The 12,804-nt window shown below is 40.9% G+C and overlaps 1 pseudogene; it reads left to right on the forward strand.

Moving 5' to 3' along the window:
- Positions 1-6,349: 6,349 nt before the first annotated feature.
- Positions 6,350-12,276, forward strand: LOC133742639 (disease resistance protein RPM1-like; annotated as a pseudogene).
- The last annotated feature ends 528 nt before the right edge of the window (positions 12,277-12,804 follow it).

Raw genomic sequence — 12,804 nt, forward strand, 5'->3', positions numbered from 1 at the left:
TGGTTTTACTTCTCTTTGGCCATTTCCGAATTGATTTTTGTATATGGGATTAAGAACTCATGCATGGTGGGTATTTTAAAAAAAATACAGAATTGTCGGTGTTGAAAGGAAGGAGTGGTGAAGCGGTGGAGAACACTGTTTTCTTACTTCAGACAAGACTCACAAGAGCCCAGCTGTGTATAGAAACAAAATTGGTCAAAAAATTCGGTAAGGCAAGCTGGGATTTCTTTGAAAGGTTTGAACTTTGAAGTTATGATACCGTAAGTTTGGTTTGTGTTGTTTAGATTTAGTTGCAGAGCTGTGGTTATGGTTTGATAGTTGGGAATTAAAGAAAGAAATTGTCAAAACTCCTTTTACGTTGCATATTAAGTGGTTGTGCCAATTATTGAATACAAGTTGTTTGTGATATAAAAGCTAGGAGTGGGAATCTGGGCATACGATTGTTAATTAGTATTGAACAATTACAAGGTATAATTGAGCTTGGTGAAGCTATGTTTTAGTGATGGGTTATTAAATTTTACGTTGATATGCATTCCAGTCTTCCAGGTACCAAAACAGGCAAAACAGGCCGAACTGGCATTTTGGGCCCGAAAAGCCCGAAAATCGAACCGGTCCGAATGGATTCGGTTTCTGTCGGTTTTCAGTTTACAAAAATCCCGAACTGGCCCGAACCGACAGTTTCGGGTTCGGTCTCGGTCTCACTAAATTTCGGGCCCGGCCCGACCCGAGCCCAGCCCTAGTCAACGCTTTGCACAAGCAAACTTCCCTAAGGGGAGCGACACCATGCGCGGACAAACACAAGGAATTCTGACATCCGTAAGTAGACCCCCTACCCATGAGAGTGTGGGAGATGAAAGATCGAAAAAAGTGAATTGCCAAGGACCGGTTAAGAGCATATTTGTTTTATGTTCTATTTAGGGTATTGAGTTGACCGGGTAGATCGAGGTCCAACCGAATGCGGAAATTGTTGAAATTTCTACCACTAACATATATTCATATGCAAACAACATCCAGCGGTTCATTTTAAAAAATTCCATTTCGTCCCCCATTTTGCTCATGGAGGGTAACAAGCCTAATAAACTAGTTATACTACATTACAAGACATATAAGGATTATGTGCGATCCAAAAATTTTGAAATGAAAATCGATCAATCGGAAAATTCTTATATGTTTATACAATAGTGATAGGTATTGTGTAAAGAAATTAGGCCGATCCGCCGTGAATAAGGCACCTAACGGAGCGGTCAACGCTTTGCACAAGCAAACTTCCCTAAGGGGAGCGGCACCATGCGCAGACAAACGTTGCGGAATTTTGACATCCGTAAGTAGACCCCCTACCCATGAGAGTGTGGGAGATGAAAGATCGAAAAAAGTGAATTGCCAAGGACCGGTTAAGAGCATATTTGTTTTATGTTCTATTTAGGGTATTGAGTTGACCGGGAAGATCGAGGTCCAACCGAATGCGGAAATTGTTGAAATTTCTACCACTAACATATATTCATATGCAAACAACATCCAGCGGTTCATTTTAAAAAATTCCATTTCGTCCCCCATTTTGCTCATGGAGGGTAACAAGCCTAATATACTAGTTATACTACATTACAAGACATATAAGGATTATGTGCGATCCAAAAATTTTGAAATGAAAATCGATCAATCGGAAAATTCTTATATGTTTATACAATAGTGATAGGTATTGTGTAAAGAAATTAGGCCGATCCGCCGTGAATAAGGCACCTAACGGAGCGGTCAACGCTTTGCACAAGCAAACTTCCCTAAGGGGAGCGGCACCATGCGCGGACAAACGTTGCGGAATTTTGACATCCGTAAGTAGACCCCCTACCCATGAGAGTGTGGGAGATGAAAGATCGAAAAAAGTGAATTGCCAAGGACCGGTTAAGAGCATATTTGTTTTATGTTCTATTTAGGGTATTGAGTTGACCGAGCAGATCGAGGTCCAAAAGATGGAGGAAATTGTTGAAATTTCTACCACTAACATATATTCATATGCAAACAACATCCAGCGGTTCATTTTAAAAAATTCCATTTCGTCCCCCATTTTGCTCATGGAGGGTAACAAGCCTAATAAACTAGTTATACTACATTACAAGACATATAAGGATTATGTGCGATCCAAAAATTTTGAAATGAAAATCGATCAATCGGAAAATTCTTATATGTTTATACAATAGTGATAGGTATTGTGTAAAGAAATTAGGCCGATCCGCCGTGAATAAGGCACCTAACGGAGCGGTCAACGCTTTGCACAAGCAAACTTCCCTAAGGGGAGCGGCACCATGCGCGGACAAACGTTGCGGAATTTTGACTTCCGTAAGTACACCCCCTACCCATGAGAGTGTGGGAGCTGAAAGATCGAAAAAAGTGAATTGCCAAGGACCGGTTAAGAGCATATTTGTTTTATGTTCTATTTAGGGTATTGAGTTGACCGGGTAGATCGAGGTCCAAAAGATGGAGGAAATTGCTGAAATTTCTACCACTAACATATATTCATATGCAAATAACATCCAGCGGTGCATTTTAAAAAATTCCATTTTGTCCCCCATTTTGCTCATTAAGAAGTTAACATTACATTGGTAAAAATGTTTCAACTCGACCAATTGATTATTTTTAGTTATGTTGATTACTTGATTTATTTCAAAATTGGTATTACATGAATATATTGTCCAATTTTAAATAATAGCTTTGTAATTATTACAGTTAATTAGTTAACACTAATTATTGGTAAATATTAAAATACCCATAAGATTATATTAAAACGGCGGCGTTTTTGCCGAATTAACGGTTAATTCTTAAAAAAAAAAAAAAAAAATTCTTCTCAAAATATGGCTCAATTTAAAAGACTCATTTCCTAATATGGCAGATTGAAATAATTTTCTACACTTCCATAGTTTTATACATATAACACATGTAATAGAAAATAACAAAAATAAAATATAAATTTTAGGGCCGGGTTAGGGCCGGGCCGGGCCGTTGGGTAGGGCCGGGCTTTATTTGTGTGACCCATACCCTACCCTAAATAAAAAAGGGTCGGGTCGGCCAGCCCTAATGGAAGGGCCGGGCCGGGCCGGGCGGGCTTAGGGCCCAAGGGCCATATGATGAGGCCTAGGGGAATCTAACTTCAGACAACAGCATTTAGGGTGCATTGTCTGAAGATAATGTGACAACAGATGAATAAAAACAGTTGTGTGAAACCAAATCAGACAATATCTTTTAGCAAGTATTGACTTAAAAGTTATTGCACAACAGACAATGAATAACAGTTGTGTGATTGAACAATCAGACAACATCAAAAATCAACCATTGTCTGAATAAACCTTGAACAACATTGAAATAATAATTGTTGTCTGAATTGATCCATTCAGACAACATCAAAAATCAACCATTGTCTGAATAAACCTTGGACAACATTGAAATAATAACTGTTGTCTGAATTGATCCATTCAGACAACATCAAAAATCAACCATTGTCTGAATAAACCTTGGACAACATTGAAATAATAACTGTTGTCTGAATTGATCCATTCAGACAACATCTATTCTATCAACCATTGTCTGAAAAGTAATTGCACAAGAGCCAAGTAATGACTGTCGTTGGAATCGAAAATTTAGACGACATATATTTTTTTGCTGTTGTCTGATTATTTCAGACGACAGTTAAAATGTTTGCTATCGTCTGATATGTGTTGTCTGATTGAAAAATTGGTGTAGTGTTAGGATGTCTAGAATGGATCTAGAAGGTTTCAGCTCATTTGAAGTTCATTTGGTTAGGTGGTCGCTCCTTCTTCCTTGCTTGGCTTGGTTTCTCCTAGCCGGAGTAGGAAAATGTGTAAAGTTGACAATTTTAGTGCATTTCCATTTTTTCTCCATCATTTTATGGACCTAACACTTATTTCATCATCATCTACTCCAATGTACCTAAAAATAAAAATTGAATTAAAAATCCATTCGTTAAGGAATTAACTAAGCAAAATGTGAGGAATTAACTATTAAAATATCACATTATAATGCTCCTATCAATTAAACATCATTGTTTCGGTTTAATCCAAATAAACTTAGAAATTGATTTCTTGGTAGCATAGTTCGGAAATCTTATTATTAGTGATCGTGGAAGTTTTACTCTGATACTAATCTATTTCTTCTTCTTATTTTCAGGATGTCGAATGAACCAAGACTCGACTTTCCCATGCTTGACTCAACGGGTTCGGAATACCATAGTTGGGTGCCGACGTTGAGAACCACCTCACTTCTTTGGGAATATTACCCATAATCCGGCCACCAAACCTGGATCTTGTTTTCGAGCCTACAACCATTGAGCATGCTCGAGCAGTCATCCTGATGCGACGACACATGGATAAATCACTTCGTTTGGAGTACATGTCGATCAGAGATGCAAGAGAATTATGGGTAGCGCTAGAAGAACGTTTTGGCAATGTCCAAGATTCCCTCTTCCTTGATTTGAAGGGCCAATGGAGCAATCTGCGTGTTGCGGACTTCAAAACTATTGTTGAATATAATTCAGAAGCTCTTCGCCTCAAATCCATGTTGAGGTTTTGTGGACAGCCTGTCACAGAGCAATAGCTAATTGAGAAAACTCTCTCCACCTTCCCTGTCTCAGCAATCTTGGTATCAAAGCAATATCGAAACGAATGCAATGCGACGAATCACGAGGTTTAATAAGCTTATCAATGTTATGTCTGTAGCTGAGAAACATGATAACATACTCGTGAAGAAATATAATTCAAGGCCTGTTGGAACTCAGAGCGTTCATGAGGCGAATTATAATGCACCCAAATGAGGGTGCAAGGAGCGGAACCTAAAGAATAAGGGACATGATGGATGTATGGGTCCATATAACCGCCCTAATAAGGAAGGTGTACATACCGCCTATATCACATACTGCTAAACATAAGCAACAACCTCGTAGGTGGCCCCCACGACATGGTTAGCCCCGCATATGGCATGCATCCGGTAGTCCGACACCCGAGCTACCTCGCTATGGGGGAGGTCGGCCGGTACCTCGTAGGGAGGCCATCCTCCCATGCTCTCCAAAAGCCTTCAAGAGAAGTAAATATGTGTATTATGTCCCACATCGGAAATGTAAACTAGATGAGGACTTCCTTTAGCTATAAAGGGAAGTCCTCCCCTTCTTAGATGGGCATGGGATCCATGATCCCCACACTTGTATCATTACAAATGCCTCTTGGCCTCACTCATAGTAGAATCTCTAAGTGGACGTAGCCTTGCCTCAAGGGCAAGGTGAACCACTATACATGCTTGTGTGTGTGTGTCTCTCTCTCTCCCCACCATGATCCATACTTAGTTCCCGTTCCCGTATTCTCACACAGAAACATTGGCGCTAGAAAGAGGGTCCCTAGGAGTTGGGTACGAGCCTCCAACCTTGAGCAAAGGTCATGGACGGGAACCACCAATCATGTATGTGCAAGACACCCCGCAGCTTGAGCAATGGTCATGTACGGGTACAATGAGTCAGCGGGTACCACGAGCCATCCTGGCCCTCACCTTCCTCACCCAAGCCTCCGAGGAGCCATCCGGGTACATGAGCCATCCGGGTAACACGAGCCATCCGGGAACATGAGCCATCCCGGTACACGCAGGACACCCCTCACCTTCCTCACCCAAGCCTCCGAAGAGCCATCCGGGTACAGGAGCCATTCGAGTACCACGAGCCATCCGGGTACATCCAGGACACCCCTCACCTTCACCCAAGCCCTTCCAAGAGCCATCCGGGTACATGAGCCAGCGGGTACTTGAGTCAGCGGGCACGCAAACACCTCACACCCTCAACTCCACTCCTATGCTTCACCCTTCTCCGGGCCTCAGAGGAGTCAGTGGGTACCACCAAGAATCATGTACGGGTATCACCAATCAACCCACCAAGGAGGTACACTTACCCAACGGGCCACTTCTACAAACGAGGTCGAACGAGCTAACGACATTCACTAGCGGACATGGAGAGTCATGTTTGGACAACTCCAACATGATTTGGTTTTTGCAACAATTACAATATTTATACAACTTCTCCAATCGGCAAAAGATAAGTTCTCATTTACACTTTTAAATTTGAGCTAATGCAATGCTTTACATATATGCTTCAAATAATGATTTCTATAATCTAAGCATGCCTACGTTATTTGATGATTTCAATATCATATCTATTATCATATCTGTTATGTCTATGTGTTAATGTCATACTTTAACTTGATCGCAAATCAATTAAATTCCTATATGTACACAAATGACACTACACAATGTGTAACATGCGGCACTTAAAATCCTCGTCCGGAGCGAGGTACCCTCAAATCTTTGCATAAAACCCCTCCAACGGGTACCCCAATGGGGTTACGAGGCACAATCCATCATTATACCCGGAGTCACGCCACCGGGTACCCCAACGGGGTTAGAAGACTCAATCTCTCATTCTACCCGGGGCCACGCCACCGGGTAAAGGAGGCCTACAGGCCCTCATTCAACCCCATTGGGTTAAGGAGGCTCAAGCCCTCACGTGACCCCACCGGGCCACGCTGTACAAGCCCTCATGCTACTCCATCGGGTACAAGAGGCACCAAGCCCTCACTCTACCCCATCGGGTACCAGACGCACCAAGCCCTCTCACTACCTAGCCTGGTACCAGAGACCGGGCCCTCCAACGGGTACTGGAGGCCGACGCCTGTATAATACCCCAACGAGTACCAAAATCGTTGTACACAAGACCTACAGGTCCTCATAAATCCTCTACTCGAGCGAGGTATCCCAACGGGATAACTACAGGGTAGCTCCCTTACGTAAGCCAAGGTCCAGTCCCTTGCATTATAATCCTTGCCCCGAGCGAGGTACACCCATTGGGTAAGCCAAGGTCCAATCCCTTGCTTTTTGAGTCATCTCACCTCCCCAGCATTCTCTACACTTGGGAGACTTATTCATACCGCTTATCACAAGTGGAGGTAGTACCCGACCGAGACTATCATTAGGCTTCACGCTCATACTTTTCGTGCTATGGTATATTAATGGAAATATTGAAATTTTTCGCCTATTGTTGATCACAACAATTAAATTTCTTTTACATCCCATTAATAAGACCATAGGACAAAACTCACACAACCTATCACTCGCTCAATATGAGCGAGCGAAATTCTTACACACTCATACTCGGGGGACTATCATGGTCTTACCAAAGTCTCGCTAATATGACAAGTAGTTACTTCGATACCGAAGCTTCATTCTTAGCCTCACCAGTATCGTTGAACATAATCTAAGCCCGAACTTCCGTGTTACTAACTAGATAACTTAGGGGACTCGGTGAGTAACCATACTCCCGATCCTCACACGTGCATCATATGCATACAACATATACATATCATTGTGTATGCGTCATCGCGTTCATAACACATCTATGCATCATATGCACTTCGTTAAACTTTCATAACCACATACATTTCAGACTCATACGTCGTGTTTCAACACTACATCATACGGGCATCCACACCATGTGTAGCATGCATCTCACATAAACATTCATGCACCTCTATGCATTTGACTCAAATGTCACTTAGATTGCCCTAGCGCATCACACATAAACTTTTCTTAATCCAATTGTTTATAACAAGTAGAGCCAGCTACACAGTATTGGGCAGCATGTAGCACCAGTTGACCTCACAGTAAATGGTTTTTATACAACCTTTAAAAAGAGAATGCTGCCTCCTGAAAGATCACTTAATAATACCAACTCCAACATCTACACCAAATTAAACCATATTCGATCTCCTAGAAAGAACATGCCAAATTAATAGCATTATCAAGCAGAGCAATGGCAGAAAGTGTAGTTGCCTTCTTAGTCAGCAGGCTCAGGACGTTACTCGTAGATGAGGTGAAACTATTATCAGGGATCAAAGCACAGGTGGAGGACATGGTTGAGGAATTAGAGCGCAAACAGGCATTCTTAAGGGTTGCTGATGCAAAGGAAGACAGCAACCCTCAGCTCATAGTGTGGGTTAAACAAGTTAGAGATGTGGCTCATCAGATGGAAGATGCCCTTGATAAATTCAGGATTTCCAATTCACATGATGTCCAGCGTGGACTCCATGCTTTCCTTCAAAAGCTTTCTTGCATCATCATGAAACCGAAAGCTTGCCATCAAATTGCAGCTGATATTCAACTCATACAGTTGAAAGTCCAAACGCTCTCAAAGGGACATAACAGATACCAACTTTATGATCAGGGTCTGCAATGTCAGTTTGGTCAAGTTTATGTCCTTTCACCAGAAGAGGCTGAGCCTGTGGGAATTGGAGAACGCAAAGAGAAGTTGTGGGAATGTTTTCCGACAGCAGGTGGTTCCAGTAGTTGGAATGGGAGGATTAGGAAAACTACCTTGATAAAACAAATATACAAGGATGCCAGAGTTAAGAATCATTTTAAGGTACATGCTTGGATCACTGTTTCTCAATTCCACAAGATAAACCAGCTCTAAAACATCTTATCTATTAAATCTACCAAGTTATGAGGAGAATGGTTCCCAAAGATGAAGAAGTTGAAAGCATGCATGACTACCAGCTAATACAGAGAATAAGAGAATTGCTGCAGAATACTAGGTACCTGATTGTTTAGGATGATCTATAGCACATATCTGACTGGGAGGCCATCAATCATGTGTTGCCAAAAAACAATCGTGGTAGTCGAGTAATGCTCACTACATGATGTTAATGTAACCTCTGCCTCTTGCTTGGGGAACCATGACATGTTCTACCGTTTAGAGCCCTTATCACCTGAAGATTCTTGGACTCTTTTCTGCAGAAAGATATATCAGAAGAATTCACGCCCTCCTCACTTGGAGCAAATTTGTCATTCCATCCTACGCAAATGCGAGGGACTGCCCCTGGAAATTGTGGCAAGTGGCGCTGTTCTGGCTTTAAAAGACGAGAGAAATGTTCGTGAATGGTATGCTATTGATCATAGTATTGGAGCTGAAATAGAGGGAAATTCGACTTGACAGCATGAAAAATCTGCTGTATCTCAGTTTCAGTGATTTACCCTACCATCTCAAATCTTGTTTCTTGTATCTGAGCATGTTTCCTGATCACTACAAAATCGACCATATGAGAATAATTCGATTGTGGTTGGCTGAAGGATTTGTCAGAAAAAGGCAAGGAATGACACCAGAAGAAGTTGCAGAGGGTTACCTCAGAGAGCTATTGCACAGAAGTTTGGTTCATGCAGCAGAAACAGAAACTGATGGGAGAATTAAATCATATTACATCCATGATCTTTTACGTGAGATTGCAATTTTGGAGTCTAGAGAGCAAAACTTTGCAGCAATAGGAAAAGAGCATGGTACAATTTTACCTGCAAAAGTTCGACGACTCTCAATTATTGACGTACTGCCAAATGTACAACATACAAGGACAACATCTCAACTTCGTTCTTTGCTCATTTTTGGGGTAGAAAAATCAACTACTGATTTTTCCGTACCAATATTGTTTCCTAATGGTCTTCAGTTGCTTACTGTACTAGACTTGGAAGGTGCACATTTGGAGAAGTTGTCAAGCTTCTTCTTCTCAAGTATCTTAGCTTGAGGGGTACCAAGGTGAAACAAATTCCAAGCTCCATCAAGAAGCTACAATACCTAGAGACCTTGGATCTTAAACACTCCCATGTAATGGAATTACCTGCGGAGATTTTCAATCTCAAGCGACTTCGCCATCTCTTGGTGTACCGATATGAGGTAGAGTCATATGCACGTTTAACTGTCAAAAATGGAGTTAAGGTTCCTGCAGGAATATGTGGCTTGCAATCGCTCCAAAAGCTCTGCTTTATAGAGGCAAATCAAGGCAGTGGTGCTTTAATGGCAGAGCTTGGGAGAATGGACCAACTAAGGAGGTTAGGCATTTACAAGTTGAGAGAAGAAGATGGGGCCACCTTATGCTCATCCGTCCAAAATATGACCAGCCTTCGCTCGTTGTCTGTATCTTCAGCAAAGAAAGAGAAGATAATTGATCTGAGCCACATTTCTCGTGCTCCTCCATTTCTACAGCGACTATACTTGACAGGGTGTTTAGAGGAATTACCACACTGGATTTGTTCTCTTCAATACCTGGTCAGACTGTTTTTAAGATGGAGTCGGCTGAAGCAGGATCCTCTAGTACATCTTCAACATTTGGCAAATCTGGTACATCTGGAACTGGTACAAGCTTATGATGGAGAATGCCTGCATTTTGAGGAAGGAGGGTTTCCAAGTCTGTTGTTATTACGTATTGATGAATCAGATAAACTGCAGTTTGTCAAAATGGACCGGGGAGCAGTGCCTCATCTAGAGAAGCTAATTATCCAACGGTGCGAGTTGTTGAAGGTTCCATATGGAATTGAACATTTAACCAACTTAAAGTTGCTTGAATTTTTCGATGTGCCAGTTGAAGTAGTCATGCCTCTATATCCAGATGGAAAAGATCATTGGAAAGTCGTTCATGTCCCAGAAGTCTATTATTCCTATCCAGAGAGGTGGCGACTGGAATGTCTGTTCATTAGTCAATGAAGGGTTTAATTCACGTACTTCTGCCACGAGAAGGCTTGAACGAAATACTGTGTGGAAGGTGTAGTTTCAGGTTCTGCTTATAAACACATGTAAAGAATCCTTGCAAGCAACTTTTGAGGATTGAACTTCTACCACTGCACCAATCTGAATTATTTAATTTCTCCTTTCTTTTTGCCTTCCAAATAATCATCTGTTATTCAGGACAAAATGCCTAAAGTTGTTTGTAGCTTACTTTTCTATTTTCTAGTTTTGCCCATTATAGAGACCAAGTTTTCTTCTTCTTTTCTTCAGAACCATCAGGAACATTCTTTTTTTTCAGGAGGTGGTAGGTATATGAGGTTAAAATTATTCTTAGATTGTCGCTTGACTTAATTGTTTCTTAATTGAGTGAACAGTTTAGACATTGTTGTTAGGAGGATGTATTATGAGTTTACGATCCTATACTGCTCCAGCTGACAGCAACCTTTCTAAAATTATAGTTACCAAACAGTTTCCCAACTCCCACTGAAACTATCAATTAATTAGCGTCTTCGGTTTGATTTCGCATAGGGTTGTGTTTTTGAAGGTGGGGGATGAAATTGACCCACCAGTTTGTGTTGGAGTTGAAGGTCGGGAAGGTTTGCCTTGAGGTCTAAGTTGTCACCGACTATTACGTAGATTGGTAACAATCCATTAATGTTTGTCCAAGTTGTCACCGACTATCATGTAGATTGTTACCAATCCATAGTAATAATTGTAGAAACGTATGGTTGTTTTCAACCTGATATTATCAACTCTCGAAATCCTTCTAAAAAAAATATAAATAAAATAAAATAAAATAATAAATAAAAAATAAAAACTCTCGAAATAACATAAAGGACAAACAATGCTTAGATAATCCAAACATAATCAACATCAATGTTAACTGACCTATCAGCAAAACTTACTGTTCCCAAAGCCAGTTGACTGAAATGAGCAGATGATCAGTAACACTGTGCCAATGTTACCATTACTAACGCGTGTTGTTCAGTAGGGGAAACTGGGTTTTTAGCATATGGCTGGAAGACAGACCAAGTCAGATGAATGGGTGTTGACTGCCGAGGTTGATTTGAAAGGAACACAAATGATTTGAATATTCTAAAGCCTAGCTAAAGGTGATGATGCAAGGGAATTCAGAGTCCTTTTCTTTCAGATTGCATTATGATATGTGGCAACAAGTCAGTTATTTTCTCAGTTTAAGTAACTTTGTTATTTTGATCAGTTCCTGATTCAGAAGATGACAGGGTCAGTCGAGCCTACTATTCAATTACTTATTTACTTATTCAAGATTGGGAATGTTTAGATAGCTACTGGGACAAATTGCCTGGTAGTTTACAGGGAGAAATCAAGAATGAGGAAGGTACAATGTAATGAGAAATTGGAGAATATACAGGTATATTAATTAGACCCTTGACTATTTCTTTAGTTTTCAAAAACTATTGGATACCTAGTATTCTAGTATGTTGGGCAACTGCACTTTTCTTTGTGACATGTAGCACCAATTGACCCTGATGAAGATGGTTTCCACAAAACCTTTAAAAACAGAAGAAGCCTACCCCATGAAAGATCATTCAACAATATCAACTCAAATACCACATACAAAGCTTTTCTTTTCTCCTACCACAAATATATTATCTATCCTCAGAAACACAAACAAACCTGCAAGTGCTATCAGGCAAAGGCCTGTTAACCAATGCCATTTCTTTGCCTGATCTTACAGGGAGAAATCAAGAATGAGGAAGGTACAATGTAATGAGAAATTGGAGAATATACAGGTGTATTAATTAGACCCTTGACTATTTCTTTAGTTTTCAAAAACTATTGGATACCAGTATTCTAGTATGTTGGGCAACTGCACTTTTCTTTGTGACATGTAGCACCAATTGACCCTGATGTAGATGGTTTCCACAAAACCTTTAAAAACAGAAGAAGCCTACCCCATGAAAGATCATTCAACAATATCAACTCAAATACCACATACAAAGCTTTTCTTCTCTCCTACCACAAAAAAATTATCTATCCTCAGAAACACAAACAAACCTGCAAGTGCTATTAGGCAAAGAAATGGCAGAAAGTGCAGTCACCTTTTTGGTGGACAGGCTCACAACATTACTCGAAGAAGAGGTGAAACTCTTGTCAGGGATCCGAGAACAGGTCGAGGACCTGGTTGATGAATTGGAGCGCATCAAGGCCTTCTTAAGGGTTGCTGACGCAAAGGCAGA

The sequence above is a fragment of the Rosa rugosa genome, chromosome 4 (genome assembly GCF_958449725.1).
Source record: "Rosa rugosa chromosome 4, drRosRugo1.1, whole genome shotgun sequence".
Classification (NCBI taxonomy): domain Eukaryota; kingdom Viridiplantae; phylum Streptophyta; class Magnoliopsida; order Rosales; family Rosaceae; genus Rosa; species Rosa rugosa.